The following is an 8,568-nucleotide window of genomic DNA, read 5'->3' as shown; positions in this document are numbered from 1 at the left end:
AATACTGCCATCCTATCTCAGCAATACCATCCATATTTTTCAGAAGCTTTTTTTGTTACACTCCAACAACAGAAACACATGATATTTTTGGCTCCTGGCTAAAGAAGCAAAGAAAAACATTTACAAAGAGATTTCTCTAAGCACCATGATATTTTACAGCTATTCACTAAAAGAATAAATAGGTGTCCAGAAGAATGAAGTGTGGAGAAGAAAGGAAGAAGGCATGGTAGGCTTGATGAATATTTCATATCCTGAATAGGAAACCATCAAAACAAAGAGCTTCAGAAAATCCTCCCTGTACACATGGGCTTTGTAGAACAGTTAGGTATATTATTTTATTTGTAGTCATGAGAACTAAATTTTCAGCTTACAGACACACTCTCATTGCTATTACTGTCCTATGGTTCCTATTCAGTGTTGTAAAAAATTATATCTTTTTCTAGGGGTGCTTTTCTATTTATTAAAATAGTAGATGAGAAACATAAGAATATAATCTCACCTCTGATTTTTCTATTTTCAGTAATCTTGCCAAAGGCCAAATTTTCTTCAACTATAAAATAGGCCAGTTTCTCACCAGAACAAGGTTTCTTTTTGATACTGTGAACTAGAGCAATGGTTCTCAAACATTGTACATCTCACCAGTTCTTCCAAATGGTGAAAGGAAGAAGCTGCCCAATTTTCCTATTAAGGATATTCATATATTTTTACCACATTTCAATGGCATGGTACTCATTTACTCATTTTAAAATGAACATTTACTGAGCACTTATTATGTAGCCAGAAATACTAAACCCTGAGAATCTAGTAATGAACAGAAATAGTCATGGTGCTTGTCCATAGGGAGCTTAAAGTCTAGTAAGTGAGAGAAGCATTATTTAAATAATCACTAAAACTGCAAGTATAATAAAAGTCATGGAGAGTTTAGGAGGAGTGAAATACGTTATGTGTGCATAATAGGGAGTTAGGAATCAGCCAAATAGGTCCTTGTAGGTGTCTGTGGAGAAGTAGTATATTATATGAGATATGAAGTATGAATAGCAGTTAACTCTGTAAAAGAGTCAGGGGGAGCATTGCAAAAATAATAGCCCCACACTTGACTCAGACCTCTAGCATAATGTAATTCACAATTTATTAAATATATCTCTGAAGGAATTGCCATTCTTGATAAAACACTAAGGAATATTCTGGTAGATTTTAATTGGTTTTAGGACTTTTTCAAAAACTTGTAAGCGAATTGATTGTCAGTTGACCTTGAACTAGATATTCATTTCTCTTTCTGTCTGGTCCATTCCTGATTATTGAATCACCTAGTTTTTTTCTATAAATATCACTATTGAGAGAAACATGTGAATTGCCTGCTAGAAGCTTTTCAATTGCAGCAAAATTGCAATCAGATGTTGACATAAACTCATAATTATTGCCAGAAAAGTCTTTATAGCACAGTTGGTGGACCCATCAAGATTAGATTTTCTCACAAGGATCCACCATAGTGGAGAGGATCAAAGAACAGCACAAGAACAGTGTTGAGGTTGGGTGTGGTGGCTCACACCTGTAATGCTAGCACTCTGGGAGGCCAAGGCAGGAGGATCACTTGAAGTTAGGAATTGGAGACCAGCCTGAGAAAGAGCAAGACCCTGTCTCTACTAAAAATAGAAAAATTAGCTGGGCATGCACGACTGTATTCCCAGCTACTTGGGAGACTGAGGCAGGAGAATTGCTTGAGCCAGGACTTTTAGGTTGTAGTGAGCTATAGTGATGCCACTGCACTCTAGCCAGGGCAACAAAGCGAGACTTCATCAAAAAAAAAAAAACAGTGTTGAAATCCTTTATTGCCCTTGCCTTCCAGTACTTGAGCTTCCACTGGAAGCTTTTGTTGAGATGCGAAAAACTGGCCTCATTCTTGGAGTGTTCTTATGTCAAAGCCCACTGGTCATTATATTAGTTTTCTATTGTTACCATAACAAATTATCACAAATTAGCATCTGAAAACAACACAAAATTATTATTTCATGACTTTTTAGATCAGAAGTCCAGGTACGGTGTGGCTTATCTGGTTCCTCTGCTTAGAATCTCACGAGACCAAGATCAAGGTGTCAGCCAAGCTGCACTCCTTTCTGGAACCTCTGAGGATGACTCTTCTAAGCTCATTCAGGGTGCTGGCCAAATTCAGTTCATTATCGTTATGGGACTGAGATGATCGTTTCTTTGCTAACTACCAGCTGGAAGCTTCTCTCAGTTCTTTCCTCTTGCTCTCACCTCTTTACTTCTGTAACTCCGTCCATGTTGAAACCAGCACCAGTACATCAAGTCCTTCTCGTATTTTAAATCTCTGTGAGTTCCTTTTCTACCACATCTCCTCTATGTCCAGTCAGGGGAAATTCTCTACCTTTAAGAGTTCACATGGTTATATCATCCAGGTTATCCAGAATAACCTTTATTGTAAGAGCTGTGATCTTAAATACATCAGCAAATTCCCTTTTGCATGTAACATAACATATTCACAAGTTCCATGCTTAGGGTATGGTCATCTTTGGGGGGCTATTTTTCAGCCATTTTAAAAGACATTTGCTTTTGAGACATCTCTGCATCCAAGGAGAGAGCTTGGAGAGGTAGTTTGAGTCTGCAGTTGTGGTCCTCTCAGTGACCTACTTCAGAGCAAGAGCCTGCAGAGGTGATTTGACAAGGGGGGGATAGCAGATTCCCCCAGGAAAGGGAACTAGAAATGGTACCTTACAGTTCTGGTCGATGCTGTATGTTAAGGAATTCTGGGAATGTTTGAGGAATGCATGACTATATATATTGTTTTCTGTCTGCAGTGTTTGATTTTGGACACATTTGTTTCTGCTTTTTGTCTGGAATATGATATTTGATTCAGAGTCATGTTTGTCCATGAGTTTAAGACGGCTGCTTATAGGCCTTTGTGTTTGTGCTCAGTGGAAGCCTCTGGGAACCTTGTAGATACTCAGCTTCGCATTTGCTGACAGCAGCAGTTCTCTAACTTTTGTTCTTAGGATTCCTTTATATTCTTAAAAATCGTTGAGGACCTCAGACAGCTGTTTTATTTTTTAACATAATGCAAACTAAAACTAAGAAAAATTTTAATATTTATTAATTATTTTAAAAACTTAGAAAACAATTTCATGTTAACATAAATAGCATATTTATAAATGAAAATTTTCAGAACAAAAATGTATTTAGTGATAAGAGTATGCATTGTTTAACTTTTTTGCAAAACTCTTTAATACCTGACTCAATAGTAGATAGCCATTAATGTATTCTTATACCTGGTTATAGTATGTTGTTTTGGTTTAAGTAATAAAGAAAATCTGGTCTCAAGCAGAAATATAATTGGAAAAGGGAGAATTTTTTAAAATATCCTTTCAGATATCATGAATATTCTTCTTCAACACCAAAACTTAACAAGTGGTAGTTTTTAAAAGGTTAGTTGGCATGTGGAATCTAATGCCATATGTACACTATTGTGTTAAAATCCATTGTTTTAATTTGCTTGATGGATCTTTTTGACACATGATTTTGTAGCATCATGTATTTGTCATTTGGAAAATAGTGATTTGCCAAGTTATGAAGACCTTCCAAATGCTGACAGATTTCACTCATAAAATAACGACAAAAAAAATTTTCTTAACCAACATTATCACTCATCGCATCAAAAGAATTATGAACCTGTGAAGCTCCTAGTGGAAGATGCAAGTTTTCCAAAATTCTAATATTTTTACTTGAAAGTTGAAACCTTATTATTGGCAACAAATAGTGTCAGATGTTTTTCTTGAAGTGAAAGACTTACTTCATTCATTTTCAAAGAAGCGTCTGCCAACTATCCAAATCTGAATAATCCATATTGTTCTTTCAAGTAAAAATAGTATTCCATGAAAAACAACACTATTTGAGTTTACCATTCAAATAATTGCTTAAGTGCTTTTTCCTGAGACAGCCAAAATACCTTTTTATGCAACAGAAGTGCTATATGTATATTTCCCACTTTGTCAATACATAGTGTTAAAAAAGATGAGTATTCAAGAGCCTGTATTTAATAACATTAATCATTTTTACTGCCTCATTAAGAACATTCTTAAGTGAAACCAGCATTTTTGGTTTTACTATGAGTAAAAACCAACAACAAAAAACACACTGAAGAGTTAAGTGACAGCAATTTTATCCACCATTGCTTTTGCTCCACATCAACCCAGTGAAAAAGACAAATAATACCTTATTGTTATTTTGAAAATAATTTTTCCCTTTTAGATGTTTCAGGAACCCAAGGGATCTATGGACCACATTGAGATCATTTAGCTTAGAACACCTCCAAAAATCAAGGGTAATATTTCAGGGCTTGTCATTTATGTGACCTTGGGGCTATCTAACTAAAAAAAAAAAATAGATCTACCAACCAAAAAATCCCAAGAGGACATTTTACCTATTTATACATTATCAACAAAAGCTCTCAAATACATAAGAATACAGAACTATTACAATGGAGGTAATTTGAATTTATAATAGTGCATTAGTTAACCATTGCTGAGTAGCGAATAGCTCCAAAATTTAAAAGATGTTTTAAAAAGCCTAATTATTCTTCTTCACAATACTGTAAGCTGGCCAAATGGTTCTTCTGCTGATTTTGCCTGAGCTCATTCGTGCAGCCCATTCTGTTGGACAGACAGCTGTGCTGGATGATCTATGATGGCCTTACTCACATGTCAAACAGCTGGAGCTTCACATGTCAAACAGTTGGAGCTAGTTGTCACTGGGTACCTTGGTTTCACTCCAAACGACCTTTCTTCCTGCAAAAGGCTAGACTTGCTTCCTTATATGGCAATCTGAGGGCAAAATTCCAACAAGGTGAAAGGAGAAGTGCCACATTTTATCATTCAAAGCAAGTCTCAAACCTTGATGGAAGGACCTTCAAAGACCTTCTGATCATATTTAATCTGCCGCAAATGGCCACTGAAGGTCTCTTTTAATATGACCAGAGCAAATCATCTTAGAGGAGCCCTCAAATCAAGCAGTGACAAAATTTCTCATAGTGTCTGCCCTATGAGATGGAAGAATAAGGTATTCTCAAAATGATGACTTAAGTCTCAAGTGTGAGTCCTTTTAAAATATTACTCAATTGTTTTGTAAGGAAGTGCTCAGAGAAGAATGGGGACATGGCAAAAGAACACACACGTTCCCACTGGCCAAATAAGGGACAATTTGAATATTTAAATAAATAATGATAGTAGTAGATTATGACTCATTAAATAAAATAATCCATGAGTCCATACTGTTATAAATAAATAAACAAATCCTGATAAGAGATAGGGGGAAGAAAACTCCTCTTCCTTACAGTAGAATGCCAAGTAATAAATATTGAAGGAATATTGGAGTAGTAAAATCATCATTTGGAAACCCCCGTTAGTAATTCCTTCAGGCAAAAATCATCAATGTATACTAAAACTGAGTGTGAGCTTGATGGGAAAAAGGGTATTTATATCATCTCAAAGTAAATCCCACAAAAGACTTAATTATAGAAAGAAAAACTGAAATTTTTCAGGCAAGAAACCTGACAAACATGACCTTAATCTAGCGATCAAAATTAACTTCAGCAGTAATAGGAAGATTAAATATCACCTGCCTCCAGGATGCACTGAGAAGAGTGCAATATCACTTCCTTGGTATTCTTGCATAGCACCAATTTAATCAAGATGAAACCACAGACAATCCTAAATTGAGGGAGATTCTACCAAATAACTGGGCTGTACTCTCTTCAAAAGTATCAAAAACATGAAAGGAAAAAGAATGACTGAGGAACTGTTTCAGATTAAAGGACACTAAAAAGACATGGCAACTAAATGCAGCATGTGTTCCTGGATCGGATCCTGTGCAGAAAAAACAAAAGTGCTGTGTTCATATGTTCTCTAAAGGACATTAGTGGGACACTTAGGGAAGTTTGAATAAGGTCCTTGAATCCGATCACAGTATTGTGCTGGTGTTAATTTCCTGTTTTTGATAATTGTGCTATGGTTATATAAACGAATGTCCTCCTATATAGGAAATATGCACTGAAGACTGCATATCAGATAACAAGTCCTCATCTCATTCTCAAACACTTCAAAAGATAATAATACTTAGATATGCGTTTATATGGAGAAAGAATAATAATGCAATTGTGATTAAAATGTTAACATCTGTGGCATCTGTGTGGAAGATATGTGGAGATTGTTCATGTAGTTTTTACAGCTTTTCTGTAAGTCTGAAATAATTTTAAAATAAAAGATTAAATAAATAAAATCAATTTTAAAATTACTGTTCAAAAAAGAACTCAAAGTTATCTCCTCATGAACCAAAATATAAAACTCTGGAGAGGCAGTAGCCAATTACCAAGTCTGGCTATAATAGTTATTTTTATAACACTCTGGTATCATAGATCCTCATACAATGAAAGCAGCATTTTAGCTGCTACTTATTAATGAACTGAATTTAGAAATTGGAAGCTTAGTGAAAAGCTAAAGTTAATAATCAGAGAACCACTTCAGAGGAGATTAAGGCTATATCAGAACATTGTCAACATAACACCTGAGAAGACAATAAGAAATCTGCAAATGTAAGTGTTGGTTTGGGAAATGTAGCAGTTAAGAAAATCCCTGTAAATATGGAGATCTCAGAGATGTCTGAATTGGTCCAAATTCATTTCAAAATCCCCAATATATTCCCAGCCCTTTACATTCACCTCCGTATTTACAAAGAAATAGACCACTGGAAAAGTGAATGGCTAAATAGAAACAATAATCCCTACATTAATCATGTTTTGGGAAAGTTTTCCATGGCTGATTCTCACAGTAATTCTGTTTCCCTTACAGAAAGAGGGGAAAGTCTCCAAAGAGGAAACAACTGAATTTCAGTTAATGGATAGTGTCTTAGTCACCGAGATTTAAAAAAAAAAACGATAAACAGGTGTTGGGCCATCCTTAAGAAAGCTTTCTTGATTGAGCTTTTACTATTATTCAAAGAACAAAAATTTAGTTTTAGTATATAAATATTTTAATTATTGATAAGTAAATATTTTATAAATAAATGTTTTATGAAAAACTATAATATTTAACACTCTTAATTATGGTAAATACTTAGACAAATTAAATATTATCATAGTATGGGAGAAAATGCAAATAATGTTTTAGTTCACATATGACTTTAATTTATAGTCTGACAGGGAGCCTAATTAATTGGTGATAACTTATATTTGTCTTATAGATCAGATAAGCAATTATTAATTATAATTAACAATTAATAAATAATTTTAAGATTATAGATCTGTAAATATATAGAGAGAGAATTATATTGAATTAAAATAATAAACACCTTTAAACATTGTTCTTATAAATTTCAAGCAATGCTACAAATTACCTATACCCACAGAGTTACCTTTATGTGAGTAAAATTTTAGGGATAAGAGTTTAATACCAAGTAGATTTATTGTTCTTTAATGTCCACTTAAATTGTATTCTAAGACCCTTAATTAACTTTAACACTTCAGACTTAATTAACTTCAAGACCTAAGGCTTGGAAATGTTTAAGTAATTAAAATAAATAGAAACCTTTCCTTGCAACAGAGGATGTAGCACTTGGAAAGTAAGGACATTACCAATAGTATCAAACAAAAAGACTTAGTAACCACACAATTAATTTTTTACTTGCATACTCTTGTTTACTTATAAACACATTTGTTCTTCCTAATATTCATTTTAAGAGGATAAAATTAGTAGAGTGAAAATACTACCTTAAAACATGCTTGGTAAGAATAATTGCATCTTAAAACTAATGATTTAAGCTTAAGCAATGTCATTATTATTATGTAATATATGTCTATATATTTAAAATATAAATATTTGGAAGTATTAAGATTAAATTTTAAAAGAAGCTATGTATAATAGAAAAGTGAGTGCTAGTAGGTTCACAAAGAAAAACGATCTTTAAGTGTACAGCCTGTTTTCAGTATGAGGCTGTACAAAAATATTTTTGTTTCCTTCATAGTCTATCAAGATGACATAGTTTTTGCCTAACTGCTGCATATGTGTACTGTCAAAAAGATTAACTTTTGAGTTGCTTTGGTATGTTTCATAACTGTAAATAATTATGAGCCAACAAACAGAAAAATAGAAAATTTCTCCCTTCTATGAAAGTAACATTCCTATAGTAGTTCTAAGGTATTATCACTCTGGTTAAAAACACAGTCAAAGCTGTGGCTATTTCCTGTTCTTGGACTCCTGTGATTTTATCCAAAACCATTTCATTGTTGCTCTTCTCCAGGACAAGGCCCCAAATTCAAAATACTAAAACTGACCAGTTTTTTTTTATATTAAAATCATCTTTGGCACTCCCTTGAAGCACAGACTCCCTGTGAGCATGTGGCCCTTGGAAGAGAGGAATACAAGCAATAGTAAGTTAAGATATATATGCTTCATATTTTCTTAATCAAACAAAAAAGATAATCAAACCTACATTAATTTCATTCAGGGGAAGTATTCTTGATATAAATATAATTTAGTGATTATATAACCTTTCAAATGTATA

This window comes from Propithecus coquereli, unplaced genomic scaffold (genome assembly GCF_000956105.1).
Source record: "Propithecus coquereli isolate 6110/MARCELLA unplaced genomic scaffold, Pcoq_1.0 Scaffold133, whole genome shotgun sequence".
Lineage (NCBI taxonomy): Eukaryota > Metazoa > Chordata > Mammalia > Primates > Indriidae > Propithecus > Propithecus coquereli.
The sequence above is the reverse complement of the archived record's forward strand: the minus strand, read 5'-3'. Positions refer to the sequence as shown.